The 16,353-nt window shown below is 39.0% G+C and overlaps 4 long non-coding RNA genes across 4 annotated transcripts; all 4 read right to left on the bottom strand.

Moving 5' to 3' along the window:
• Window positions 1-1,281: 1,281 nt before the first annotated feature.
• Window positions 1,282-3,216, bottom strand: LOC125384185. Its single transcript, XR_007223042.1, has 3 exons — window positions 3,158-3,216; window positions 2,329-2,451; window positions 1,282-1,344 (listed from the first exon to the last, which is right to left on the bottom strand). It is a non-coding gene; the product is annotated as an uncharacterized LOC125384185 (long non-coding RNA).
• Window positions 3,217-5,298: 2,082 nt separating this feature from the next.
• Window positions 5,299-7,234, bottom strand: LOC125384184. Its single transcript, XR_007223041.1, has 3 exons — window positions 7,176-7,234; window positions 6,347-6,469; window positions 5,299-5,361 (listed from the first exon to the last, which is right to left on the bottom strand). It is a non-coding gene; the product is annotated as an uncharacterized LOC125384184 (long non-coding RNA).
• Window positions 7,235-9,316: 2,082 nt separating this feature from the next.
• LOC125384183 lies at window positions 9,317-11,251 on the bottom strand. The gene is made up of 3 exons (XR_007223040.1): window positions 11,193-11,251; window positions 10,364-10,486; window positions 9,317-9,379 (listed from the first exon to the last, which is right to left on the bottom strand). It is a non-coding gene; the product is annotated as an uncharacterized LOC125384183 (long non-coding RNA).
• Window positions 11,252-13,333: 2,082 nt separating this feature from the next.
• LOC125384182 lies at window positions 13,334-15,268 on the bottom strand. Its single transcript, XR_007223039.1, has 3 exons — window positions 15,210-15,268; window positions 14,381-14,503; window positions 13,334-13,396 (listed from the first exon to the last, which is right to left on the bottom strand). It is a non-coding gene; the product is annotated as an uncharacterized LOC125384182 (long non-coding RNA).
• Window positions 15,269-16,353: the final 1,085 nt, after the last annotated feature.

Here is a 16,353-nt window from a genome sequence, read left to right as displayed (position 1 = left end):
CATATTTTTAATTTATTAATGGTAAGTTGTTTGCTGACCTTTGCTGATAACAACTGAGGATAGCAAAGTCTGGTACATAACATGGAATTTGGTTGTGACACTAATAAGCTTAAGTCATAAAAGAAGCTGGACTCAGTGAGCTTGCTGGAACTGGTACCCCTGCCTTGTTTACATAGGCCAATATATAAATGACAGGTCCATATTTGGTATTTTAACTATGGGAGGTCAAGAACCAATGTTGATGCTTTCATTCCAAAGAAAAATTCATAGTGTCAACATCTTGAACCTACTCTTGAAACATGGGGAGACATCGAAGGAATTCGATAACATCTTTTAGAATGGGACATAAAGCTTGGAATTCAGGCAAAAAATTCACCAGTGAAAAGCAAAGCAACTTTAAAGTGCCAAAAACTGTCAGGTTGACAACTGAGCTCCACAAGAAAGTGTGCAGTGTAGGGGTGGCTGGTGTCCAGCAAGTTCAAACACTGACAAGTGAACCGTACCGTCTATTAAGGCCAAGGAAGGAAAACACCCCTGAGGAGGATAAGAGTACCCTGAAAACAAAAAGTGAAAGGTAATAACACTTTAAACTATTTATTCCTTTGGCCTAGACTTTGAAATACTTGTAGGGAATACAAGATGCTCACTGCTAAATGATATGGGTGGATAAACTTACCAAGTTCAAGTATTTGTCCTTTAACGAGATCACTTAATAAAAGTTTAATATAATGGACAGTTTTCAGTTATTAGGTACAGCAAGGGATCAAATTCTCATACATATATGAGTGGTTTGTTCAATACCATATAAAAAACAGTGTTGTTACACCCTAATTAAGGGCTTGAGGGGGATAGAAATAGAATATGCATTTGATCTGCCAGGGGAGATAATTCAGAAATGTCGAACACTATCACATACTTAAAAGGCTTATTTAGAAGTTTTCAAAGTAGTCAATGGGTTTTCTTTAATCTGCAGGACTGCTGCTGATGTTTACCACCTGTTGCATGTTGGAGAGACTGACAAACTGTACAATGAGGCATTCCGCCAGCACGCCAAGACTTCGCCTATGTGTAAGGGGGACATTGTCATGGACATAGACAATGAACAGCAGTGGGGACTTAACTGGATAGAGAGACTTAAATGCACTGACTGTACATACCTGTCAGAGTACCATAAACTGTACAAGGAGGTAGAGGGTAGTGGAATGAGAAGGGGACGTCGATCTTCCACTGCCAATACTGGACTTCAGATAGGCCTCTCAAAATGTCCCATTGGAAGTGAGAGTTTCCGTGTCCTGTGCATGAGTGCCGATATACCTCCACCATCCCATTCAGGGATGCAGAAAGCTGCGAACAGAGTTTGTGATAATATAAAATCTCAGAACACAAAGGATATGAGAGCCAGGAGGGTGGAAATAAGGGAAATAAATAAATACAGGGGAACAAATTTAAATAACATTAGTTTATCAACTGATGCAATGTACAACAATCCACTTTGTTCAGGTGTTGGGAAAACCCCTTTTCAGCCAGCCACTCAGGTAACCTATGTGGCCACTGAGAACCAAACTAGTGATCATCAAATTTTGGCTTTAAACACAAAATCAAAGCTCTGTTCAAAGCACAGTTTAGTTGACAACATTTCTTGTGTCAACAACCCAGACTGCACATCTGATTTGCACATGTCAGAATCAATTGGTAATGAAAAACAGTTAGCTGCAGAGTGTTTCAGGGACTTAAAGAAAGATCAAATTGAGGTAGAATTTTTGACAACAGATGCTGACAGTGCAGCTCACACAGCTCTCTCTGAAATGTATGAAGCAGGTGATATGGATGTTTCCCCACAAACTTTTCTCGATACACGGCATCTCTCGGCCAGCCATAGAAAGTTTATTAAAAATTCTAAATTTGTTGTGGATATGATGCCTGCTAGAACCAAAAAAGACAAACAAAGTTTGGCAAATACATTTTCTTTAGACTGTGCATCCAGATGTGCAGCTGAGTTCTCAGCTGCTTACTCAAGTCATGCAGGTAACCTGACAAAGTTGAAGACATCTCTTTCATGTACTTCTGATGCTATTGCAAACTGTTACATGGGTGATCACAGAAAATGTAGAAGGCAGTCATTTGTTTGCAAGGGGGAGAAGAAAAATTGGTTATTGCAAAGTAAATATTTAGATAAAAACTTCAAAATTGGAAACAATGAAACTAACTTTCAAAATTTGAGAAAATGCACTGATTTTCGTCTCGGCCCGAACATGATCGAAAAGACGCAATTCAACCTCAATAGTCAAAAGTGTGAGGCAACAAACAAGGCATTGCGCCGGTCATTACCTCGCGATACCACCTTTGCTCGTAACTTCCAAGGTAGAGCTCACAGTGCTGTTCATAGCGTCAACTGCCAGAGTCCGGTAAAGTCAATTCGCAATCTTCGATTAGGGCTTGGCTGTGCTGTCACTGCAAAAGGAAAAATAGATGATGAGATAAGCAAAAGTCATAATAAAGTACTTAAAGCTAAAACATACAAGAAATCACAGAAAAGTAAGGACCGCCGTGCAAGGAAAAAGTTAGAACTATTCAAACTCCATCATTGTAGAAAAGTTCATTATTCGAAAGACATGTTATTGAAAAGAAATGCATATTTGAGAAATTTACACCCAAAATAGGATAATCCATCTTAAAAATTGCCCCAAACAGAAAGATATAATGATCAGATACATAACTTACACCAAACAGTAGGGTTTATGACTTTTGGTGCACAAGCCCTGTTGTCGACAGTGAAGTCTCTCCATGTTAATTTCATGGGACTCTACTTTCAAATGCTCAACATTCACACAAGAGGCGTTATGACAGAGATGGCTCACTTCAACTTTGTTGCCAAAGTTGTCAGTGTTGCTAAAACCATCTGGAAGGCATTTATGCACAATGCAGAGGGCTATTCTGTGAGCTCTCTCCTCTGTCCGCGCCTTTGACGGCCACAAAAAGAAGCAACGACCATAGCCCTGCTTATCACGGCAGCCCAACCATTCCTTACAACCCCATTTCCCACTCGCTTCACCCATTTTGCGTTCAAATTTGCCTCTACAATTATCCCAAAAGGTCTCCATGGCAATAGATATACAGAAAAACATATAAATTAGGAAATGCTGAAATATGCACTTACCCTACAGGTTACACACAACCAAATGTTTTCCCATAGACTTCTATAGTAACGTTATAGCTTTTTAAAAAACAACTAGGCATTCAACAGCCATAACATTTACATATGTGCACAGTCTGGCCTTAAAGCTGCAATAAAAACACAAATTTTGGCTAGTTTACCCAGCTCCTTTTCCGAGTACAGGAAGCTGAACACACCAACCCCAGTTCCGCACCAAATATCACCTGCTTGAAAATATCTGTGCTCACATAAAGCACAAGTCATCTTGTTCAAAAAGTCAGCACCAAATATTGAAAAATATGGGCAGTTTTAATTACTGGATGGATGTGCATTTAAAAGACATAAAAATCTTACACAATATCATCCAATCACAGCCTGCATATGTCTCTTGATCTGTACTGAAGGCTCCCTACGAAAACCGCACTGTCACAACCAGTTCTGATTTAGTGTAGTAGAACCTGTAGACACAACTGTCTAAAACTGCACTTGTCAAATTTGTGATGTATTCATTGTAAATAGATGTAGCTTCTTGGAAACAAATGGAAATTGTTTCAAGTTCAATACTTTTTCCTATCTGACAGGTCTATATGACACCCATATACACATATCTGATGTACCAAAAGAGCTGTGAGGGTTAAATTATTTAGATTTTGTCAACTGATTACAAAATGAACTTCTGTTTTAATAAAGAACTTTCTATGACAGTACACAGGCCTTTATTGTTTATTCTTGTTTCACACAAGGATGGGTTCACAGGTCAATTCCATGGTTGCCAGACGCTGCTTCGAACATATCCCCCCAAAAGTATCTTTTCGACCCCGTATGATAGACAATACTTGGAAATTCAAAGCAAATTAGGCTTTCATATTTTTAATTTATTAATGGTAAGTTGTTTGCTGACCTTTGCTGATAACAACTGAGGATAGCAAAGTCTGGTACATAACATGGAATTTGGTTGTGACACTAATAAGCTTAAGTCATAAAAGAAGCTGGACTCAGTGAGCTTGCTGGAACTGGTACCCCTGCCTTGTTTACATAGGCCAATATATAAATGACAGGTCCATATTTGGTATTTTAACTATGGGAGGTCAAGAACCAATGTTGATGCTTTCATTCCAAAGAAAAATTCATAGTGTCAACATCTTGAACCTACTCTTGAAACATGGGGAGACATCGAAGGAATTCGATAACATCTTTTAGAATGGGACATAAAGCTTGGAATTCAGGCAAAAAATTCACCAGTGAAAAGCAAAGCAACTTTAAAGTGCCAAAAACTGTCAGGTTGACAACTGAGCTCCACAAGAAAGTGTGCAGTGTAGGGGTGGCTGGTGTCCAGCAAGTTCAAACACTGACAAGTGAACCGTACCGTCTATTAAGGCCAAGGAAGGAAAACACCCCTGAGGAGGATAAGAGTACCCTGAAAACAAAAAGTGAAAGGTAATAACACTTTAAACTATTTATTCCTTTGGCCTAGACTTTGAAATACTTGTAGGGAATACAAGATGCTCACTGCTAAATGATATGGGTGGATAAACTTACCAAGTTCAAGTATTTGTCCTTTAACGAGATCACTTAATAAAAGTTTAATATAATGGACAGTTTTCAGTTATTAGGTACAGCAAGGGATCAAATTCTCATACATATATGAGTGGTTTGTTCAATACCATATAAAAAACAGTGTTGTTACACCCTAATTAAGGGCTTGAGGGGGATAGAAATAGAATATGCATTTGATCTGCCAGGGGAGATAATTCAGAAATGTCGAACACTATCACATACTTAAAAGGCTTATTTAGAAGTTTTCAAAGTAGTCAATGGGTTTTCTTTAATCTGCAGGACTGCTGCTGATGTTTACCACCTGTTGCATGTTGGAGAGACTGACAAACTGTACAATGAGGCATTCCGCCAGCACGCCAAGACTTCGCCTATGTGTAAGGGGGACATTGTCATGGACATAGACAATGAACAGCAGTGGGGACTTAACTGGATAGAGAGACTTAAATGCACTGACTGTACATACCTGTCAGAGTACCATAAACTGTACAAGGAGGTAGAGGGTAGTGGAATGAGAAGGGGACGTCGATCTTCCACTGCCAATACTGGACTTCAGATAGGCCTCTCAAAATGTCCCATTGGAAGTGAGAGTTTCCGTGTCCTGTGCATGAGTGCCGATATACCTCCACCATCCCATTCAGGGATGCAGAAAGCTGCGAACAGAGTTTGTGATAATATAAAATCTCAGAACACAAAGGATATGAGAGCCAGGAGGGTGGAAATAAGGGAAATAAATAAATACAGGGGAACAAATTTAAATAACATTAGTTTATCAACTGATGCAATGTACAACAATCCACTTTGTTCAGGTGTTGGGAAAACCCCTTTTCAGCCAGCCACTCAGGTAACCTATGTGGCCACTGAGAACCAAACTAGTGATCATCAAATTTTGGCTTTAAACACAAAATCAAAGCTCTGTTCAAAGCACAGTTTAGTTGACAACATTTCTTGTGTCAACAACCCAGACTGCACATCTGATTTGCACATGTCAGAATCAATTGGTAATGAAAAACAGTTAGCTGCAGAGTGTTTCAGGGACTTAAAGAAAGATCAAATTGAGGTAGAATTTTTGACAACAGATGCTGACAGTGCAGCTCACACAGCTCTCTCTGAAATGTATGAAGCAGGTGATATGGATGTTTCCCCACAAACTTTTCTCGATACACGGCATCTCTCGGCCAGCCATAGAAAGTTTATTAAAAATTCTAAATTTGTTGTGGATATGATGCCTGCTAGAACCAAAAAAGACAAACAAAGTTTGGCAAATACATTTTCTTTAGACTGTGCATCCAGATGTGCAGCTGAGTTCTCAGCTGCTTACTCAAGTCATGCAGGTAACCTGACAAAGTTGAAGACATCTCTTTCATGTACTTCTGATGCTATTGCAAACTGTTACATGGGTGATCACAGAAAATGTAGAAGGCAGTCATTTGTTTGCAAGGGGGAGAGAGAAAAATTGGTTATTGCAAAGTAAATATTTAGATAAAAACTTCAAAATTGGAAACAATGAAACTAACTTTCAAAATTTGAGAAAATGCACTGATTTTCGTCTCGGCCCGAACATGATCGAAAAGACGCAATTCAACCTCAATAGTCAAAAGTGTGAGGCAACAAACAAGGCATTGCGCCGGTCATTACCTCGCGATACCACCTTTGCTCGTAACTTCCAAGGTAGAGCTCACAGTGCTGTTCATAGCGTCAACTGCCAGAGTCCGGTAAAGTCAATTCGCAATCTTCGATTAGGGCTTGGCTGTGCTGTCACTGCAAAAGGAAAAATAGATGATGAGATAAGCAAAAGTCATAATAAAGTACTTAAAGCTAAAACATACAAGAAATCACAGAAAAGTAAGGACCGCCGTGCAAGGAAAAAGTTAGAACTATTCAAACTCCATCATTGTAGAAAAGTTCATTATTCGAAAGACATGTTATTGAAAAGAAATGCATATTTGAGAAATTTACACCCAAAATAGGATAATCCATCTTAAAAATTGCCCCAAACAGAAAGATATAATGATCAGATACATAACTTACACCAAACAGTAGGGTTTATGACTTTTGGTGCACAAGCCCTGTTGTCGACAGTGAAGTCTCTCCATGTTAATTTCATGGGACTCTACTTTCAAATGCTCAACATTCACACAAGAGGCGTTATGACAGAGATGGCTCACTTCAACTTTGTTGCCAAAGTTGTCAGTGTTGCTAAAACCATCTGGAAGGCATTTATGCACAATGCAGAGGGCTATTCTGTGAGCTCTCTCCTCTGTCCGCGCCTTTGACGGCCACAAAAAGAAGCAACGACCATAGCCCTGCTTATCACGGCAGCCCAACCATTCCTTACAACCCCATTTCCCACTCGCTTCACCCATTTTGCGTTCAAATTTGCCTCTACAATTATCCCAAAAGGTCTCCATGGCAATAGATATACAGAAAAACATATAAATTAGGAAATGCTGAAATATGCACTTACCCTACAGGTTACACACAACCAAATGTTTTCCCATAGACTTCTATAGTAACGTTATAGCTTTTTAAAAAACAACTAGGCATTCAACAGCCATAACATTTACATATGTGCACAGTCTGGCCTTAAAGCTGCAATAAAAACACAAATTTTGGCTAGTTTACCCAGCTCCTTTTCCGAGTACAGGAAGCTGAACACACCAACCCCAGTTCCGCACCAAATATCACCTGCTTGAAAATATCTGTGCTCACATAAAGCACAAGTCATCTTGTTCAAAAAGTCAGCACCAAATATTGAAAAATATGGGCAGTTTTAATTACTGGATGGATGTGCATTTAAAAGACATAAAAATCTTACACAATATCATCCAATCACAGCCTGCATATGTCTCTTGATCTGTACTGAAGGCTCCCTACGAAAACCGCACTGTCACAACCAGTTCTGATTTAGTGTAGTAGAACCTGTAGACACAACTGTCTAAAACTGCACTTGTCAAATTTGTGATGTATTCATTGTAAATAGATGTAGCTTCTTGGAAACAAATGGAAATTGTTTCAAGTTCAATACTTTTTCCTATCTGACAGGTCTATATGACACCCATATACACATATCTGATGTACCAAAAGAGCTGTGAGGGTTAAATTATTTAGATTTTGTCAACTGATTACAAAATGAACTTCTGTTTTAATAAAGAACTTTCTATGACAGTACACAGGCCTTTATTGTTTATTCTTGTTTCACACAAGGATGGGTTCACAGGTCAATTCCATGGTTGCCAGACGCTGCTTCGAACATATCCCCCCAAAAGTATCTTTTCGACCCCGTATGATAGACAATACTTGGAAATTCAAAGCAAATTAGGCTTTCATATTTTTAATTTATTAATGGTAAGTTGTTTGCTGACCTTTGCTGATAACAACTGAGGATAGCAAAGTCTGGTACATAACATGGAATTTGGTTGTGACACTAATAAGCTTAAGTCATAAAAGAAGCTGGACTCAGTGAGCTTGCTGGAACTGGTACCCCTGCCTTGTTTACATAGGCCAATATATAAATGACAGGTCCATATTTGGTATTTTAACTATGGGAGGTCAAGAACCAATGTTGATGCTTTCATTCCAAAGAAAAATTCATAGTGTCAACATCTTGAACCTACTCTTGAAACATGGGGAGACATCGAAGGAATTCGATAACATCTTTTAGAATGGGACATAAAGCTTGGAATTCAGGCAAAAAATTCACCAGTGAAAAGCAAAGCAACTTTAAAGTGCCAAAAACTGTCAGGTTGACAACTGAGCTCCACAAGAAAGTGTGCAGTGTAGGGGTGGCTGGTGTCCAGCAAGTTCAAACACTGACAAGTGAACCGTACCGTCTATTAAGGCCAAGGAAGGAAAACACCCCTGAGGAGGATAAGAGTACCCTGAAAACAAAAAGTGAAAGGTAATAACACTTTAAACTATTTATTCCTTTGGCCTAGACTTTGAAATACTTGTAGGGAATACAAGATGCTCACTGCTAAATGATATGGGTGGATAAACTTACCAAGTTCAAGTATTTGTCCTTTAACGAGATCACTTAATAAAAGTTTAATATAATGGACAGTTTTCAGTTATTAGGTACAGCAAGGGATCAAATTCTCATACATATATGAGTGGTTTGTTCAATACCATATAAAAAACAGTGTTGTTACACCCTAATTAAGGGCTTGAGGGGGATAGAAATAGAATATGCATTTGATCTGCCAGGGGAGATAATTCAGAAATGTCGAACACTATCACATACTTAAAAGGCTTATTTAGAAGTTTTCAAAGTAGTCAATGGGTTTTCTTTAATCTGCAGGACTGCTGCTGATGTTTACCACCTGTTGCATGTTGGAGAGACTGACAAACTGTACAATGAGGCATTCCGCCAGCACGCCAAGACTTCGCCTATGTGTAAGGGGGACATTGTCATGGACATAGACAATGAACAGCAGTGGGGACTTAACTGGATAGAGAGACTTAAATGCACTGACTGTACATACCTGTCAGAGTACCATAAACTGTACAAGGAGGTAGAGGGTAGTGGAATGAGAAGGGGACGTCGATCTTCCACTGCCAATACTGGACTTCAGATAGGCCTCTCAAAATGTCCCATTGGAAGTGAGAGTTTCCGTGTCCTGTGCATGAGTGCCGATATACCTCCACCATCCCATTCAGGGATGCAGAAAGCTGCGAACAGAGTTTGTGATAATATAAAATCTCAGAACACAAAGGATATGAGAGCCAGGAGGGTGGAAATAAGGGAAATAAATAAATACAGGGGAACAAATTTAAATAACATTAGTTTATCAACTGATGCAATGTACAACAATCCACTTTGTTCAGGTGTTGGGAAAACCCCTTTTCAGCCAGCCACTCAGGTAACCTATGTGGCCACTGAGAACCAAACTAGTGATCATCAAATTTTGGCTTTAAACACAAAATCAAAGCTCTGTTCAAAGCACAGTTTAGTTGACAACATTTCTTGTGTCAACAACCCAGACTGCACATCTGATTTGCACATGTCAGAATCAATTGGTAATGAAAAACAGTTAGCTGCAGAGTGTTTCAGGGACTTAAAGAAAGATCAAATTGAGGTAGAATTTTTGACAACAGATGCTGACAGTGCAGCTCACACAGCTCTCTCTGAAATGTATGAAGCAGGTGATATGGATGTTTCCCCACAAACTTTTCTCGATACACGGCATCTCTCGGCCAGCCATAGAAAGTTTATTAAAAATTCTAAATTTGTTGTGGATATGATGCCTGCTAGAACCAAAAAAGACAAACAAAGTTTGGCAAATACATTTTCTTTAGACTGTGCATCCAGATGTGCAGCTGAGTTCTCAGCTGCTTACTCAAGTCATGCAGGTAACCTGACAAAGTTGAAGACATCTCTTTCATGTACTTCTGATGCTATTGCAAACTGTTACATGGGTGATCACAGAAAATGTAGAAGGCAGTCATTTGTTTGCAAGGGGGAGAAGAAAAATTGGTTATTGCAAAGTAAATATTTAGATAAAAACTTCAAAATTGGAAACAATGAAACTAACTTTCAAAATTTGAGAAAATGCACTGATTTTCGTCTCGGCCCGAACATGATCGAAAAGACGCAATTCAACCTCAATAGTCAAAAGTGTGAGGCAACAAACAAGGCATTGCGCCGGTCATTACCTCGCGATACCACCTTTGCTCGTAACTTCCAAGGTAGAGCTCACAGTGCTGTTCATAGCGTCAACTGCCAGAGTCCGGTAAAGTCAATTCGCAATCTTCGATTAGGGCTTGGCTGTGCTGTCACTGCAAAAGGAAAAATAGATGATGAGATAAGCAAAAGTCATAATAAAGTACTTAAAGCTAAAACATACAAGAAATCACAGAAAAGTAAGGACCGCCGTGCAAGGAAAAAGTTAGAACTATTCAAACTCCATCATTGTAGAAAAGTTCATTATTCGAAAGACATGTTATTGAAAAGAAATGCATATTTGAGAAATTTACACCCAAAATAGGATAATCCATCTTAAAAATTGCCCCAAACAGAAAGATATAATGATCAGATACATAACTTACACCAAACAGTAGGGTTTATGACTTTTGGTGCACAAGCCCTGTTGTCGACAGTGAAGTCTCTCCATGTTAATTTCATGGGACTCTACTTTCAAATGCTCAACATTCACACAAGAGGCGTTATGACAGAGATGGCTCACTTCAACTTTGTTGCCAAAGTTGTCAGTGTTGCTAAAACCATCTGGAAGGCATTTATGCACAATGCAGAGGGCTATTCTGTGAGCTCTCTCCTCTGTCCGCGCCTTTGACGGCCACAAAAAGAAGCAACGACCATAGCCCTGCTTATCACGGCAGCCCAACCATTCCTTACAACCCCATTTCCCACTCGCTTCACCCATTTTGCGTTCAAATTTGCCTCTACAATTATCCCAAAAGGTCTCCATGGCAATAGATATACAGAAAAACATATAAATTAGGAAATGCTGAAATATGCACTTACCCTACAGGTTACACACAACCAAATGTTTTCCCATAGACTTCTATAGTAACGTTATAGCTTTTTAAAAAACAACTAGGCATTCAACAGCCATAACATTTACATATGTGCACAGTCTGGCCTTAAAGCTGCAATAAAAACACAAATTTTGGCTAGTTTACCCAGCTCCTTTTCCGAGTACAGGAAGCTGAACACACCAACCCCAGTTCCGCACCAAATATCACCTGCTTGAAAATATCTGTGCTCACATAAAGCACAAGTCATCTTGTTCAAAAAGTCAGCACCAAATATTGAAAAATATGGGCAGTTTTAATTACTGGATGGATGTGCATTTAAAAGACATAAAAATCTTACACAATATCATCCAATCACAGCCTGCATATGTCTCTTGATCTGTACTGAAGGCTCCCTACGAAAACCGCACTGTCACAACCAGTTCTGATTTAGTGTAGTAGAACCTGTAGACACAACTGTCTAAAACTGCACTTGTCAAATTTGTGATGTATTCATTGTAAATAGATGTAGCTTCTTGGAAACAAATGGAAATTGTTTCAAGTTCAATACTTTTTCCTATCTGACAGGTCTATATGACACCCATATACACATATCTGATGTACCAAAAGAGCTGTGAGGGTTAAATTATTTAGATTTTGTCAACTGATTACAAAATGAACTTCTGTTTTAATAAAGAACTTTCTATGACAGTACACAGGCCTTTATTGTTTATTCTTGTTTCACACAAGGATGGGTTCACAGGTCAATTCCATGGTTGCCAGACGCTGCTTCGAACATATCCCCCCAAAAGTATCTTTTCGACCCCGTATGATAGACAATACTTGGAAATTCAAAGCAAATTAGGCTTTCATATTTTTAATTTATTAATGGTAAGTTGTTTGCTGACCTTTGCTGATAACAACTGAGGATAGCAAAGTCTGGTACATAACATGGAATTTGGTTGTGACACTAATAAGCTTAAGTCATAAAAGAAGCTGGACTCAGTGAGCTTGCTGGAACTGGTACCCCTGCCTTGTTTACATAGGCCAATATATAAATGACAGGTCCATATTTGGTATTTTAACTATGGGAGGTCAAGAACCAATGTTGATGCTTTCATTCCAAAGAAAAATTCATAGTGTCAACATCTTGAACCTACTCTTGAAACATGGGGAGACATCGAAGGAATTCGATAACATCTTTTAGAATGGGACATAAAGCTTGGAATTCAGGCAAAAAATTCACCAGTGAAAAGCAAAGCAACTTTAAAGTGCCAAAAACTGTCAGGTTGACAACTGAGCTCCACAAGAAAGTGTGCAGTGTAGGGGTGGCTGGTGTCCAGCAAGTTCAAACACTGACAAGTGAACCGTACCGTCTATTAAGGCCAAGGAAGGAAAACACCCCTGAGGAGGATAAGAGTACCCTGAAAACAAAAAGTGAAAGGTAATAACACTTTAAACTATTTATTCCTTTGGCCTAGACTTTGAAATACTTGTAGGGAATACAAGATGCTCACTGCTAAATGATATGGGTGGATAAACTTACCAAGTTCAAGTATTTGTCCTTTAACGAGATCACTTAATAAAAGTTTAATATAATGGACAGTTTTCAGTTATTAGGTACAGCAAGGGATCAAATTCTCATACATATATGAGTGGTTTGTTCAATACCATATAAAAAACAGTGTTGTTACACCCTAATTAAGGGCTTGAGGGGGATAGAAATAGAATATGCATTTGATCTGCCAGGGGAGATAATTCAGAAATGTCGAACACTATCACATACTTAAAAGGCTTATTTAGAAGTTTTCAAAGTAGTCAATGGGTTTTCTTTAATCTGCAGGACTGCTGCTGATGTTTACCACCTGTTGCATGTTGGAGAGACTGACAAACTGTACAATGAGGCATTCCGCCAGCACGCCAAGACTTCGCCTATGTGTAAGGGGGACATTGTCATGGACATAGACAATGAACAGCAGTGGGGACTTAACTGGATAGAGAGACTTAAATGCACTGACTGTACATACCTGTCAGAGTACCATAAACTGTACAAGGAGGTAGAGGGTAGTGGAATGAGAAGGGGACGTCGATCTTCCACTGCCAATACTGGACTTCAGATAGGCCTCTCAAAATGTCCCATTGGAAGTGAGAGTTTCCGTGTCCTGTGCATGAGTGCCGATATACCTCCACCATCCCATTCAGGGATGCAGAAAGCTGCGAACAGAGTTTGTGATAATATAAAATCTCAGAACACAAAGGATATGAGAGCCAGGAGGGTGGAAATAAGGGAAATAAATAAATACAGGGGAACAAATTTAAATAACATTAGTTTATCAACTGATGCAATGTACAACAATCCACTTTGTTCAGGTGTTGGGAAAACCCCTTTTCAGCCAGCCACTCAGGTAACCTATGTGGCCACTGAGAACCAAACTAGTGATCATCAAATTTTGGCTTTAAACACAAAATCAAAGCTCTGTTCAAAGCACAGTTTAGTTGACAACATTTCTTGTGTCAACAACCCAGACTGCACATCTGATTTGCACATGTCAGAATCAATTGGTAATGAAAAACAGTTAGCTGCAGAGTGTTTCAGGGACTTAAAGAAAGATCAAATTGAGGTAGAATTTTTGACAACAGATGCTGACAGTGCAGCTCACACAGCTCTCTCTGAAATGTATGAAGCAGGTGATATGGATGTTTCCCCACAAACTTTTCTCGATACACGGCATCTCTCGGCCAGCCATAGAAAGTTTATTAAAAATTCTAAATTTGTTGTGGATATGATGCCTGCTAGAACCAAAAAAGACAAACAAAGTTTGGCAAATACATTTTCTTTAGACTGTGCATCCAGATGTGCAGCTGAGTTCTCAGCTGCTTACTCAAGTCATGCAGGTAACCTGACAAAGTTGAAGACATCTCTTTCATGTACTTCTGATGCTATTGCAAACTGTTACATGGGTGATCACAGAAAATGTAGAAGGCAGTCATTTGTTTGCAAGGGGGAGAAGAAAAATTGGTTATTGCAAAGTAAATATTTAGATAAAAACTTCAAAATTGGAAACAATGAAACTAACTTTCAAAATTTGAGAAAATGCACTGATTTTCGTCTCGGCCCGAACATGATCGAAAAGACGCAATTCAACCTCAATAGTCAAAAGTGTGAGGCAACAAACAAGGCATTGCGCCGGTCATTACCTCGCGATACCACCTTTGCTCGTAACTTCCAAGGTAGAGCTCACAGTGCTGTTCATAGCGTCAACTGCCAGAGTCCGGTAAAGTCAATTCGCAATCTTCGATTAGGGCTTGGCTGTGCTGTCACTGCAAAAGGAAAAATAGATGATGAGATAAGCAAAAGTCATAATAAAGTACTTAAAGCTAAAACATACAAGAAATCACAGAAAAGTAAGGACCGCCGTGCAAGGAAAAAGTTAGAACTATTCAAACTCCATCATTGTAGAAAAGTTCATTATTCGAAAGACATGTTATTGAAAAGAAATGCATATTTGAGAAATTTACACCCAAAATAGGATAATCCATCTTAAAAATTGCCCCAAACAGAAAGATATAATGATCAGATACATAACTTACACCAAACAGTAGGGTTTATGACTTTTGGTGCACAAGCCCTGTTGTCGACAGTGAAGTCTCTCCATGTTAATTTCATGGGACTCTACTTTCAAATGCTCAACATTCACACAAGAGGCGTTATGACAGAGATGGCTCACTTCAACTTTGTTGCCAAAGTTGTCAGTGTTGCTAAAACCATCTGGAAGGCATTTATGCACAATGCAGAGGGCTATTCTGTGAGCTCTCTCCTCTGTCCGCGCCTTTGACGGCCACAAAAAGAAGCAACGACCATAGCCCTGCTTATCACGGCAGCCCAACCATTCCTTACAACCCCATTTCCCACTCGCTTCACCCATTTTGCGTTCAAATTTGCCTCTACAATTATCCCAAAAGGTCTCCATGGCAATAGATATACAGAAAAACATATAAATTAGGAAATGCTGAAATATGCACTTACCCTACAGGTTACACACAACCAAATGTTTTCCCATAGACTTCTATAGTAACGTTATAGCTTTTTAAAAAACAACTAGGCATTCAACAGCCATAACATTTACATATGTGCACAGTCTGGCCTTAAAGCTGCAATAAAAACACAAATTTTGGCTAGTTTACCCAGCTCCTTTTCCGAGTACAGGAAGCTGAACACACCAACCCCAGTTCCGCACCAAATATCACCTGCTTGAAAATATCTGTGCTCACATAAAGCACAAGTCATCTTGTTCAAAAAGTCAGCACCAAATATTGAAAAATATGGGCAGTTTTAATTACTGGATGGATGTGCATTTAAAAGACATAAAAATCTTACACAATATCATCCAATCACAGCCTGCATATGTCTCTTGATCTGTACTGAAGGCTCCCTACGAAAACCGCACTGTCACAACCAGTTCTGATTTAGTGTAGTAGAACCTGTAGACACAACTGTCTAAAACTGCACTTGTCAAATTTGTGATGTATTCATTGTAAATAGATGTAGCTTCTTGGAAACAAATGGAAATTGTTTCAAGTTCAATACTTTTTCCTATCTGACAGGTCTATATGACACCCATATACACATATCTGATGTACCAAAAGAGCTGTGAGGGTTAAATTATTTAGATTTTGTCAACTGATTACAAAATGAACTTCTGTTTTAATAAAGAACTTTCTATGACAGTACACAGGCCTTTATTGTTTATTCTTGTTTCACACAAGGATGGGTTCACAGGTCAATTCCATGGTTGCCAGACGCTGCTTCGAACATATCCCCCCAAAAGTATCTTTTCGACCCCGTATGATAGACAATACTTGGAAATTCAAAGCAAATTAGGCTTTCATATTTTTAATTTATTAATGGTAAGTTGTTTGCTGACCTTTGCTGATAACAACTGAGGATAGCAAAGTCTGGTACATAACATGGAATTTGGTTGTGACACTAATAAGCTTAAGTCATAAAAGAAGCTGGACTCAGTGAGCTTGCTGGAACTGGTACCCCTGCCTTGTTTACATAGGCCAATATATAAATGACAGGTCCATATTTGGTATTTTAACTATGGGAGGTCAAGAACCAATGTTGATGCTTTCATTCCAAAGAAAAATTCATAGTGTCAACATCTTGA

Source organism: Haliotis rufescens, unplaced genomic scaffold (assembly GCF_023055435.1).
Source record: "Haliotis rufescens isolate VD_foot unplaced genomic scaffold, xgHalRufe1.0.p SCAF_286, whole genome shotgun sequence".
In the NCBI taxonomy this organism is placed as follows: domain Eukaryota; kingdom Metazoa; phylum Mollusca; class Gastropoda; order Lepetellida; family Haliotidae; genus Haliotis; species Haliotis rufescens.
Note: the sequence above shows the minus strand (reverse complement) of the source record. Positions and strands in the feature narration are given on the sequence as shown.